The 12,998-nt window shown below is 43.4% G+C and overlaps 1 pseudogene; it reads left to right on the top strand.

Annotated features, from left to right (window-relative positions):
- The first annotated feature begins 1,949 nt into the window (after positions 1-1,949).
- LOC111539867 lies at positions 1,950-2,862 on the top strand (annotated as a pseudogene).
- Positions 2,863-12,998: the final 10,136 nt, after the last annotated feature.

Below are 12,998 nucleotides of genomic sequence, written 5' to 3'. Positions count from 1 at the left end.
GCCCTACACCTGCTGTTATTCCTGCTTCCTTCCCACTTTTGCATCTTTCAAGGTAATCATTAATCTATTCCCACAACAAACATTACCATATTACTCCAGGCTGTCCTGGGCATCAGGGATCCAAGTGTAAACAAGAGAGACTCAGTCTCTGCCATCATGGATCTCATGGTCCCATCTCAAATGAGACCCAAATGCCATCTCCATGTCCACAGGCATGGGAGGACTAACTCTCACATTCTAGCCTTGGAGCCTATTGCTATTCCACTAGGAATAGCTGCTCCTTCTTCCTACCAATGCATGTCTGGCTCACTTGATCGCCAGAGTCCAGCTTGAAGTAGATTTCTACCAGAAGTCCTTCCCTGATCACTGCCCTAGGCCGCTCCACTCAGCTGCCTCTATGCTGTACCCACTGGGAACTCAAGTGTTCAGTTGCTATAAATAATGTAGTTGTCTTAGCCTGAGAGGAGATTGTAATAGATCTGAAGTCTGTTTTGCTCCCTACCTTTCTGACTGTGCCTGATGTAGCAAGTACTGTTTGTTGCCCACACGAATCTATTGCCCTCTTCCTGGCCAGTAGAAACCAATTTTGTTTCCATATTGACACTTTCCTTTGAGTCTTTCTGCTGAGGACGGGTGACTTTACCTCTAGCCACTTCCCAGGAGGGTGAGACATGGATATTGATTGGTCTATGGTGATTCCGTTCTCTTTCCTACCATTGGTTTAAGAAGGGTCATGAGACCTCATCTTGATCAATGATACATAAGAGAAATGGTGGATGGTTTCTACAGAAAAGATTTCCAACTGATAGAAAGAAACTCAGGGAGGAAATGGTTCCTTCTCTTCAGTTGGATTAGTGTCATGTCCACATGGGACACCTAGAACTATGGCAGCCACCTTGTGACTGGGAGAGACAACACCAACAGGTTGAAGCTGACGGTGAACAATGATGGTGTTCTTGATGAGGTGATTAGATAGACATTAACCAACCTGGTCCCACCCTACCTACTTCCAGGATTCTGGCCATGTAACTTTAATATTTTTATCACTTAATATACATTATTTCGGTTTCTGTTCTTTGTAGCTGAAAGCTTTCTAAATGATAAGAGTTTTGCCTGTAATAGGTGTGCTTTGTGGATTTTGCCTAATTAAATGTTGGGAACAGGGTGTGCAGGGTCTGCCCTTGGAACAGGCTAACTAGACTTCCTGTAAGGAATGTGAGTGGTCTAACAGAAAAAGAATATAGGCATTCCAGTGTTTCTGAGGGCTAGTTCTGATTTTATGGCTGACTATGACTTTGATAGTTGGGAATGTGGGAAATTAAGACATTAAGGAGTAAAAGTCTTGACTTTAGTTGCATCACAAACTAAAGAAACTCAGTCTAGAGCACTGACTTGGTGTAGAAGTAAAATTCCAAGTAGATCTCCATCTACTTCCTCTGGCTGGGGGGCACTTGCTTCTTTCTGTAAGTGATCAAATTTAAAGAAAATATTGTTTCTTGGGTTAAAAATCTGCTATTACCCAGGTTACTGAGTTCTGTAATTAAGACTTGATCTTTTCCCCTGGGGAGTGCATGAGTGATGAATTCAGCAGCTATGCATACCTTCTTCTCACCCAGCACCCAGTCCTCAAATTCAGCCAGCTGAATTACACAGTGAAATTTTAGGAATATCTGTGTAATCTAAACTTATACCATCTAGGGCTAATAAAATCTGGAATTCCATTATGAGACATTCATTCTTTTGGCTATATGTCTATAAAAGTCACTAAAATCCAACCATCCCTATTTAGGAGTAGCCCCTTTTCTTGAGCACAAATAGGATATAGAAAATGGGGCAGGGGACAATTTCCTGGGATGAGCTTATTGTTACAGAGTTGAACAGATTTATACAGAAGAACCTTGGTGCACTAAAGACAAACTTTTCTTATGTCTCAATTTTACTTGGAAATAATGACAATCTTCACGGAAGGAGCAGCACATGCATTTGCCCACTGTAACATGGATCTGTTCACAACTGTGAAGAGAGAAGGATATGAAGATCAGAAAGAAGCAAGTGACCCCCACGCAGAGGAAGTAGATGGAGGTCTGAAGTCCCGGAGAGAATTCTGTGACAGTGCTTTAACAGTGTATGCAGGCCAGGTACAGTGGCTCACGCCTATAATCCCAGCACTTTGGGAGGCTGAGGTAGGTGGGTTGCTTGAGCCCAGGAGTTCCAGACCAGCCTAGACATGACAAAACCTCGCCTCTACTTTAAAAAATACAAAAATTAGCCAGGTGTGATGATGCACGCCTATGGTCCCAGCTACCCAGAAGGTTGATGCTGCAGTGAGCCACTGCACTCCAACCTGGGCTACAGGAGTGAGACCCTGTTTTAAAAAAAAAAAAAAAAAAAAAAAAAACCCTATGTGAAAGATCATTATTCCAATGGCCAAGGCTTCTGTACTGTTTGTGCTAAAACAGACTGTTATTGCACGTATTGAAAGCCACCAGTTTCAGCCTAAAAACTTCTGGAATGATCATTGGAGATAAGAGCAGAAGTCCACAATCAAACAACCTATAGCCCAGGTAGTTGAAGTGCTTAAAATTCAGGTTCACCATTATGAAGAGGGTAATGCGCCATTGGTCAGTCATAAAGTTGTACAGGATTCACTAACTGTCTCGAATGAAGTACAAACTGTAAAGGAGTTTATTAAAATCAGAGAATGCAGGAAAGGAGTATCAAACAGCAAGTAGTAAAAACTATCAAACGATGTCAGATGCCACATTAAAGGCCTTGCACCGGCAGCTACCCATTACCTGCGCCAAAATTGATGAGAACAAGATACTCAGCTACAAGAATGGCAAAGAAATGCGGAAGACTTAAAGGCTGAATGTAGGATTCTTCTGTATGTGGAAAGACAAAGATTCGATGTGTGGTCGTATGACAAGTAAGTGATTTATAAATAAGAGTGATATTTTGCTAGGGTTTTCAAAGTTAATGGATTTTTTAGCCTCGTGGAATACTGTTGAACCTCTAGGTCTTGATTCTTTTCTGTTCTCTGCCTTGTAATTTTCTGTTATCACTATATCCATGTGTGAATCTGTTGTTGTTGTTAATTCTGCCACATTTAATGTTGGAAAGAGACATCTAATCTGAAGTCACTTACTGTTTAGAAAATTTTCCTAGCTGTGAAGCCCTGTTACTGATTTAGACAAGGTGTGATGTTCATTACTTTTCTACTGCTATTCTTCCAAGAACTTCTGGGACTTCAGTGGTTTTTACTACTCCACCAACAGCTAAAGAGGTATTGCTACAAGCTATAGCTAAATGGAAGACACATTCATCCTTCTTCTACTTTCATCTTCATTTATAGCATCTCATAACTGTTGATTTCCAAAGTTTGGATTGGGGCTTTTCAGGTCCTTTATGGAGGGCAAAGGAAGTTTTCTGGAAATTCCATTATAGCCAGCTTCTCCAGGGAACTTGTTTTTAAATCCCAAGACTTGAACCACCTTCCCTGCAAATGGACATGTCTGCTTTCTTCCCCTCTGTCATTGTTGGCTTCCCACCTAGTACCATTGTAGTTATAGACATCTGCACTCTTAGAAGAGTTTTATTCACTTATTTTTTTTTTAAAGCTCAAGAACTGCTGACATACTGTGGATATAGAAGTATAAAACTTGAAAAATCCAGATATTGAAGGAAAAGCGGGTATCTTCTGCTTTAATACTTTGTAGCAGGATTGTACTGTAAGCAAAATAATCAAACAACTATGCACATCACAAATAAAAAATAAAAATGAACCAAAGTGAAAAGGGTAGCTTCCAGGTAGTATCTTCCTATTGTAACCTGTTATTTAAGGGAATCCTAGCAATTTCTTTCAAATAGGATGTAAAACATTCTAAATTACTCTTCCTCAGTCCTGCCTGCCAAGAACTCAGATGTAACTGTGATACAGCAACCCTTCCCAGGTATTTTGGCAGGTACATGTATGATCTCAGAATACACAGGTAACATAGATATGATATAACAACTCACAATGGTGAATTCATTTACATTGTTCACACTTCTATGACCAAGTCCTAAAGGAAGGTCAGTTTTTTAAAAAAGAAAAACAAGTAGTGCCTTCCTACCGATCTCCAAATGCATGTCAAAAAAGAAGGGTATTTTTGTTTCAACTTCATTTTTGCTCAGTAATACAGTCAAGTCAGAGTTTGTTTCCAAGTAACCCACTGAGCTGTGTAAGCATTTTTGTTTATTTCAAATATAGTATGTTTACATTATTTGTCATTCACACTATCCATCCATACCACATTATCTTCTGTATCAGGTAGTCCAGTAGAAACATATGTGTTTTGTTCTAAAGAAAAGCAGTTTTTACTGTCAGTAGCTGCCAACTTCTCCTGCTTGAAGGCCTCACTCTTGCCTTACCCTGCCATGAATGTTCTGCCTTTCTCAGTTGCCATGACCATTGACCTATTCTCTGCCCTAATGTAGATTTTGGCTGACTCTGCTATCCAGTGTACATTTTTGTTTGCCCAATTAAAAGGTTCTGAGTTGGTGAAGGGGAAAGAGAAGGCATAAGGAGGCCTGCAAGCATGGGCCTGGCAATGAATAAGACCAATTTCTTGCCGGGCACCATGGCTCATGCCTGTAATCCCAGCACTTTGGGAGGCTGAGGCAGGTGGATCACTTGAGGTCAGGAGTTTGGGACAGCCTGGCCAACATGGCGAAACCCCATCTCTACTAAAAAAAAAAAATGCAAAAATTAGCTGGGTGTGGTGGCGGGTGTCTGTAATCCCAGCTACTCAGGAGGCTGAGGCATGAGAATTGCTTGAACCGGGGAGGCAGAAGTTGCAGTGAGCCAAGATCACGCCACTGCACTCCAGCCTGGATGACAAAGCAAGACTGTGTTAAAACAACAACAACAACAAAAAAAAAAAAAAAAACGATTTCTTCTGTTCTCCCAGAAAAAGGAAGAACACTACCACCAACAAAATCACCTTGACTAATGTAATGGAGTGCTCAAAACACTGTGGGCTGCCCAGAAGGAAGGAGAAGTTCACAAATGTAGCAGCCTTCTTCAGCATCCCTCTAGCTGCAGGAAAACAAGGAAGCCTTTGGCTGTGGGTTGTATTTCTTCTGCATTTCCACGTCTCACTCATGGCTTTCTGCCAAGAAAGTCTAGCCGTAAAAGACCTGGGAGAGGGGCTCACTGAAAGGGCATGACTGTTGCCAAGGAGACCAAAGGACAGTGAGGGGAGACACAGGCTCCTCTGTCCACTGTTAAACCTTCATAAGGGAAGGAAAGACAGAGAGAAAGTGCAGGCAGCAGGAGTGGACCATTCCACCCTCCATCCAGGCAGGCCACAGACAGGTCCCTTCGTGGAGACTCTCCCATACAAAATTGCCACCCAATTCACCTCAGCGGCCTGTCCCCAAAGTGGTATTCATGCTGTATCTAGACTCAATTCAGCTTGTGGAATGCATTTTAAAGGTAGAGAAACCAAAGCCTGGCAATGATTTGACCATAGTGAGTCAGTGACTGCTGTGCATCTTTCAATGGCAGCTTTTCAGAGACCACAGAACAGGGGGGAAGGGCTTGACAAGCACTTGCCCCCATGCTAGGAGACCAGCCTCAATACTGAGCCAGAGGTCTGGCTAGGCTACCTGTGCATTCCCAAACTCTGGTGGCACTTTCTGCCCTGGAGAAGGCTGCTGGAACCCACCCTGCAGGGAGCTACCTCAGGGGGTCACTCTTCCTATTTTAGCTCCATGAGACTGAGTGCCCTTGGCTCCTTGCCCAGTTCCTATATAGCACCAGTGAGCCCCTAGGGGTTGTGGCCTTCCTGCACTCCTCCCAACCTAAGGTCCCTGGTGGATTTCTAGCCTCTAAGAAGCACAACTTGAGAGTGGAAGGATCCTGAGTCCTATAGCTTTCAAGTAATATCTGGGGTGTTGCAATAAAACAGTGCTGTCCAATAGAACTCTCTGTGATGATGGAAATGTTCCCTGTCTATGCTGTCCAATACATAGCCACCAGTCACATGTGGCCATGGAGCACTAGAATGTGGCTAGTGCTAATGAGAAACTGAATTTTTAACTTTACTGAATTTTAGTTAATTAAAATTTAAACTCAGAGAGCTGCATGTGGCCAGTGGCTAAGGCACTGGACAGAGCAGGGAAGAATAAGGCCTCCCACAGGTGGTATCCATGGATACCAAGCAATAGGGGATAATGTGATCTCTCTTCCCCACCAGCCCCTCCTTGAGAGGAAAACACTGAGGGAAGATGGCACTTCTTGGGGGAAATCAGAAGTTCCTCTTCGCTATGTGTCCTTTCCTGCTAAAAGTTCCATGCGTCAGTGAGCTAAACAAACCCTGAAACGTGTAGAGAAAGCAATGCCTAGGCACCTGTGTCAGCACAACAGACAGGAAGGGGGCCACAGGGCTGGGGGAACACTCTCTGTAGGCCTGGAGAACTGAGAGCCTGGAACCCCACCACTTTCCAGTAAAGTCTTGAAGAAATTTGATGTTGTAGGAAAGATGGAGGTAATAATTGAACATGTATACATACTTTGGGGTGTATATGAATTGAAACTGTGCTCACTCTCTGTTTTGGGGAGCCTTGCTGTGGGGCCATCTCCCAGGTTGAAACCTCGTGGTAATAAGTTTCTTCTGTTTTTTTCTAAGTGCCTGGGTTGGGGTCTGAGTCCGACTTTCCTTCTGTCACACCACGTCAAGGTAGAGAGAGGAACCAGCATATTCGTGTCTAGGCAGTTCTGTAATCTTCAGAGCAAACAGAGTGATCAGCTTCTCATTCTCACTGAGCTCAGGTCATCACCTTTATGATTTTAGGAGATTGTTTCAGGAAGAAGCCGGGATATTTGGCAGACAATAAATGTGAGGCACACAATCCAGGCAAACGGAGCTGCGAGGATGCACCATGATTGCTGAGGGAGCCAGGCAGCATGACTGGACTCATCACTTCTCTACCCTAAACCTGTTCCTTGTTTGTACTCCTCATCTCTAGAAGATAACCTCCTATCCACTCACTCTAGAGAGAAACCTGGCAGGGCTCACCACAGACACCCTTTTCCCTTATCCCACATCAAATTAGTCATCAAGCCCTGTTGATTCTATGCTAGAAATGTCTCCAAGTTCCCCTCATCCTGGCCTTCACTGTCACCATGGGGGTCCTTGCTGCTTCTCACCTGGGGCCTCACCTGTGTCTGATTCCCATATCTCCCCACTCAGTCTATCCTTCATCACTGGCCAGAAGCACCAGGCTAAAACTTAAGCCATATGGTGCCTATCACTCCTCTGCTAAATCTGGGTTCCATTTAGCCTAAAGGATGATGTCAGCACTACTCTTTGTGACAGGAAAGGACTCTAAGGAGCTGTCCCCAGGGTCTCTATCCAGTCTCACCTCAAACAGGTCTGCCTGCATGGACTCACACTGCAGTGGACTCTGCCTTCTCAAGCCTGGTCTTGGTACATGCCATCCCCTCTATTCAGAGGCTCTTTTCCTAACAAACTCCCATTCAATCTTCAACAAGTAGCTCTAGCACCCTCTCTGCCATGAAGGGTCTTTGGGATGCAAGTGGAATTGGATGCTCCCTTCTCTCTGCTCCACAAACCTCCAGTGTAGATTGTGATTTGCTTTTTTGTTCCAAAGTCTGTCTCTCTTTTAGACTATGAGCCCCAAGCTCCACAATGCCTATGACTATGGCATCTAAGTCATTTATATCCCCCTGCTGCTCTGCACGTGCCTCGGATATAAAGGAACTATATGGGTGGGTGGGTGGGTGGATGGATGGATGGATGGATGGATGGATGGATGGATAAATGGATGGATGGGTGGGGGGATGAGTGGATGCATGAGGGGTTGAGGAAGTGGATCGATGGATGGATGAATGGATGAGTGGATGCACAGGGAGCTGGAGGGGTAGATGGAAGGATGGATGGATGGACAAACAAATGAACAAAAAATAGGTTCCTCAGACTAAAACCAGGCAGGAGATTCTAAAGGTTAACTTGTATTAGCAGCAGGGTGTGGGAAAGCCAGAACTACGGTCAGGAAGGTGAGCCAGATTCCTGGAGTCCCAAGTGACTAAGGGAGAACCCACAGGGAGATACAAGCCTTCAACCTGACTCAGGCAAAGAGAAGACATGGCATGAGTAGGAATCCCCTGAGAGGGTGGAAATGAAGGGGCCGGGAAGAAAGTGGCAGCCAAACAATAAATGCTGAAGAGTCAGCTATGGGGTCTGTTAACCCAAGAGGGGCTGTATGCCAAGAAGTTCAAGAACTGTGTAGATTGGAGACAACCAGGACCACTGCCCACCCCAGAGAATCCGAAATCAAGTCCTAGAGTGTTCAAGCCCTGTGTGCACACCAATACCATTCAGAGGAGAGAGTTTTGCCAGAGTCCCCAGTAAGGAAAAGTGCTGAGAGAGGGTGGTGACAGAGTGAAGGAACACCTGAGAGAAAATATCTGAGGGTGGAAGCTGTTGAATAGCAAGACACTTACATGGTTTCAATGTATCTCCCCGACAGGTTACTTGTCAATTACAAAAGAAAAGAAAACCATAACAGCAGAGTAATCTGGCAGATGCCAATTTAACCAAGAGACTGAAGTTGATCTCTTCAACGATGAGACAGACCCCCATCTTTGCTTCCTGATATGAGGCTTCCCCATGGCATGGCATTCCTAACCCAGCAGAAACCTCAGACAAGTCCAAACCCAGGGACATTATGCAAATTAACTGGCCTGTACTCTTCAAAAATGTCAAGGTCATGAAAAACAAGAAAAGGCTGAGGAACTATTTTAAATTAAAGGAAAATAAAGAAACACCATTACAACAGCAACGTATGATCCTGGATTGGATTCTGAACAACCCCCCAAATTGCTATAATAGACATTATTGGGACCACTGGTGAAGCTGGACTGTGGATTGTAGATTAGCTGACAATAATCACATAAGTGTGAAATGCCTTGATTTCAATACTTGTAACGAGGTTTTGAAGAGAATGTCCTTACTCTTAGGAAATATGTACTAAATTATTAAAGGGTAAAGGGACTTTATGTAGGGAAGTTACTCTCAAGGGGTTCAGAAAACCAATGATATCTTCAGAGAGAGAATAATACAGCAAATGAGGTGAAATACTAACAATGAGCGAATCTGGACAGGTAGCATAAGGGCATTCTTTGTACTTTTCTTTTAAAAATCTTTAAGTTTGAAATTCTTTCAAAATAAAAAGTGAAAACGCAAAAGGATCTGAAGGAAGAGTGTTTGACCTCACGGGAGAATTGTAAAGGACCAACCCAAACTCCTCTTGCAGTAACTGGGATCAAGACTTCAGTTTAGGCCCTCAACAAGGGATGACAAAAGAGCAAAGCTGTTTTTCCTAAACTCCACTTCTTCCAGAGTCTGAAAAACACTTATTTTGATCTCTTTGCCTGCCTCCTCCCCCTTCAGAATCTCGCCCAGAGCCAGTTTCTATTTAGATAGGAAGCCAATATTGAAATCTGTCTCCCTACAAGTCACTCCATGAGGCCCTGGGATGTAAAGATGAAGAAGGAACTATTCTGCCGGATTCAGATGTCTGATGGAGAGAAGGAAACATGAGTAGCTAGTCTCATAAAATGCTGAGACAGCTGCACACGGTACCATTGGGAAACAGAGGCATAATGTCCAGAAAGGAGACTCCAGGAAGAGGCATGAGGGGTGACACTACAGCTGGGTGTAGTGTCGCCAGTTAGGTGGGAGAGAAAGGAGGCTAAGGGGCAGTAGCATTTTCTAAAGGTTCAAAATGAGAAAAATCTCAGAAGAATTCCAGGGCCAGGCTTATTCTGGGAATACCCAATATCCAGTGGAAATGGAGGTTATAAATAGCAGGAATAGTAAAATCCTAGGTAGGGACCAGACCACAGAGATTTTATCTACATGCCAGTGCCCGAGCAAAGGATGGCCCATAATGTAAGAGAGTAATGTGATCAGATGTGATTTGCTCTAGAAAATTCCAGCTGCCATATGAAAAATGGTTGGAGGCAAGACAGGAGACAGGCAGCATAGTTAGGAGGTGGTGACAGTGATGAAGCTTGCAAGGATGAGGCAGGCCAGGACTTACACAGTCCCTGGGTGTGAGTGTCTCCATAAATTTCTTTTTTTCTTATTTAATTTTTATTTTTTTATTATACTTTAAGTTATAGGGTACATGTGCACAATGTGCAGGTTTGTTACATAGGTATATATGTGCCATGTTGGTTTGCTGCACCCATAAACTCATCATTTACATTAGGTATTTCTCCTAATGCTATCCCTCCCCCAGCCCCTCAACCCCCGACAGGCCCTGGTGTGTGATGTTCCCTGCCCTGTGTCCATGTGTTCTCATTGTTCAATTCCTACCTATGAGTCAGAACATGTGGTGTTCTGTCCTTCTGATAGTTTGCTCAGAATTATGGTTTCCAGCTTCATCCATGTCCCTGCAAAGGACATGAACTCATCCATTTTTATGGCTGCATAGTATTCCATGGTGTATGTGCCACATTTTTTTGATCCAGTCTATCATTGGTGGACATTTGGGTTGTTTCCAAGTCTTTGCTATTGTGAATAGTGCCACAATAAACATATGTGTGCATGTGTCTTTGTAGTAGCATGATTTATAATCCTTTGGGTATATAGCGAGTAATAGGTCAAATGGTATTTCTAGTTCTAGATCCTTGAGGAATCGCCACACTGTCTTCCACAATGGTTGAACTAATTTACACTCCCACCAACAGTGTAAAACCGTTCTTATTTCTCCTCATCCTCTCCAGCATCTGTTGTTTCCTGACTTTCAATGCTTAACTGGCATGAGATGGTATCTCATTGTGGTTTCGATTTGCATTTCTCTGATGACCAGTGATGATGAGCATTTTTTCATGTGTCTGTTGGTTGCATAAATGTCTTCTTTTGAGAAGTATCTGTTCATATCCTTTGTTCCCTTTTTGATGGCGTTGTTTGTTTTTTTTCTTGTACATTTGTTTAAGTTATTTGTAGTTTCTGGATATTAGCCCTTTGTCAGATGAGTAGATTGCAAAAATTTTCTCCCATTCTGTAGGTTGCCTGTTCACTCTGATGGTAGATTCTTTTGCCATGCAGAAGCTCCTTAATTAGATCCCATTTGTCTATTTTGTCTTTTGTTGCCATTGCTTTTGGTGTTTTAGTCATGAAGTCCTTGCCCATGCCTATATCCTGAATGGTATTGTCTAGGTCTTCTCCGAGGGTTTTTATGGTTTTAGGTCTAACATTTAAATCTTTAATCCATCTTGAATTAATTTTTGTATAAGGTGTAAGGAAGGGATCCAGTTTCAGCTTTCTACACATGGCTAGTCAGTTTTCCCAGCACCATTTATTAAATAGGGAATCCTTTCCCCATTTCTTGTTTTTGTCAGGTGTGTCAAAGATTAGATGGTTGTAGATGTGTGGTGTTATCTCTGAGGCCTCTGTTCTATTCCATTGGTCTATATATCTGTTTTGGTACCAGTACCATGTTGTTTTGGTTACTGTAACCTTGTAGTACAGTTTGAAGTCAGGTAGCGTGATCCTCCGGCTTTGTTCATTTTGTTTAGGATTGTCTTGGCAATGTGGGCTCTTTGTTGGTTCCATATGAACTTTAAAGTAGTTTTATCGAATTCTGTGAAGAAAGTCATTGGTAGCTTGATGGGAATGTCATTGAACCTTTAAATTACCTTGGGCAGTATGGCCATTTTCATGATATTGATTCTTCCTATCCATGAGCATGGAATGTTTTTCCGTTTGTTTGTTTCCTCTTTTATTTCGTTGAGCAGTGGTTTGTAGTTCTCCTTGAAGAGGTCCTTCACATCCCTTATAGGTTAGATTCCTAGGTATTTTATTCTCTTTGTAGCAGTCGTGGATGGGAGTTCACTCATGATTTGGCTCCTGTTTGCCTGTTACTGGTGTATAGGAATGCTTGTGATTTTTGCATATTGATTTTTGTATCCTGGAGTGTCTCCATAAATTTTACACCCTGGGCACCTCATTTACCTCATCCTATTCCAGCCCTGGGGAGCAGAGGAGCCATTTATGCAAGTGGTAGGATCCTCAAGATGCAGTGATTGTGGGTATGGGGATGACATGGAGGGAGAGAGAGGATAGTTTAGGGAGACTTCTTGGTCCTGGAGACAGGGGTTTGCACAGTGAGAAGTACAAAGGAGATCTAATAATGTTCAATTAATAGAGTGGGAGCAGATACCAACTTCCTCTGGGCAAAGGCCCAGACTAGCACTCCTGAGCTGACTGGACTCCCCCACTAATGAGGATTCTAACCAGGGCACCTCTCCCTCCCTGTAGGGGTCAGCCTAGTTGGCCTGCCTAGGACAGCGTTTGCCAGTTGGCCAATTATTGTTGAACGAAGAGGAACTTCCAGGGGTCTGATTTTCTGGCCTCCCCCACTTGTAGGACAGTAGTCAAGAAGTGCTCCCAGGCCCCCTGGGAGGTTGGCCCTAATCCTTGTCCAATGACCAGCCCCAAGCACAGCCCTTAGCTTTCATTGTAAGCACAACTGTTGTGAAAGACCCAAATCTCCCTTCTCCCAAGGGCTAGAGAGGTGGAGATAATGCTTTTTATTCCACAGATGGGACATCTGAAAATAAAGGGATGTCTTAGTCTGTTCTGGCTGCTATAACAAAATACTGTAAACTGGGAGGATTATTAACAACAGAAATCTATTGCTCACAGTTCCAGAGGCTGAGAAGTCCAAGATCAAAGAAGATTCAGCATCTGGTGAGGGCTCATTTTCTGGCTCATAGAAGGCACCTTTTTGTAGGGACCTACATGACAGAAGGAGTGAATGAGCTCTCTGTGACCTCTTTTATATGAGCACAATCCCATTCATGAGGTTTCCACTCTAAAGGCCTAATCACCTCCCAAAGGCTCCACCTCTTAATACCATCACCTTGGGGGTTAGGATTTCAACAAATCCATTCTGGAGATGGGATACATAAACATCCAGCC

Source organism: Piliocolobus tephrosceles, chromosome 8 (assembly GCF_002776525.5).
Source record: "Piliocolobus tephrosceles isolate RC106 chromosome 8, ASM277652v3, whole genome shotgun sequence".
Lineage (NCBI taxonomy): Eukaryota > Metazoa > Chordata > Mammalia > Primates > Cercopithecidae > Piliocolobus > Piliocolobus tephrosceles.
This window is presented reverse-complemented; position numbering and strand designations above follow the sequence as displayed.